Raw genomic sequence first — 782 nt, 5'->3', positions numbered from 1 at the left:
GTGGCATCACAGCTCACAGCAACCTCCAGCTCTTGGGCTTAGGTGATTCTCTTGCCTCAACCTCCCGAGTAGCTGAGACTACAGGTGCCTGCCACAACGCCCGGCTATTTTGTTGTTGTTGTTGCAGTTTGGCTGGGGCCAGGTTTGATCCTCCCACCCTCCGTGTATGGGGCCAGCAACCTACTCACTAAGCCACTCGTGCCACCCTGTAGTTGGTATCTTGATTAAACTTCTCAATTACCCCTTTAAATGAGCAGTCTGTTCACTGGTGAGCCTCGTGATATCAATAAAATATCTTAGCTGTTCATCCATACAATTTGAGACTTAATTTGTGATCTGAACTATGCTTACCTTGTGAAATTCATGTCTCAAAAGGTGGTACTGAGTGTACCAATTTAGTATTTCTTGTTCGTCTTTAATCCTGGAAACCTTAGTAGTATCTTGAGATTTTGCAAGTGCCTAAATGATTATTAACTATGAGTGTTAACATCTTTTTTTTTTTTAACAGTCTCAGGTTGTCACCCTGGGTAGAGTCCCATGGGGTCATATCTTACTGCAACTTCAAACTCAAGTGATCCTCTTGCCTCATCCTCCCAAGTAGCTGGGACTACAGACACCCACCACAACACCTGACTAGTTTTTCTGTTTTTAGTAGAGATGGGTTCTTGCTGTTTCTCAGGCTAGTTTTGAACTCCTGAGCTCAAGCAATCTACCCATCTTGGCCTCCCAGAGTGGTAGAATTAAAGGTGTGAGCCACCGAATCTGGCAGTGTTTACATCTTA

The sequence above is a fragment of the Otolemur garnettii genome, unplaced genomic scaffold (genome assembly GCF_000181295.1).
Source record: "Otolemur garnettii isolate 467f Iridium unplaced genomic scaffold, OtoGar3 scaffold00050, whole genome shotgun sequence".
NCBI classification, from domain to species: Eukaryota; Metazoa; Chordata; class Mammalia; order Primates; family Galagidae; genus Otolemur; species Otolemur garnettii.
This window is presented reverse-complemented; position numbering follows the sequence as displayed.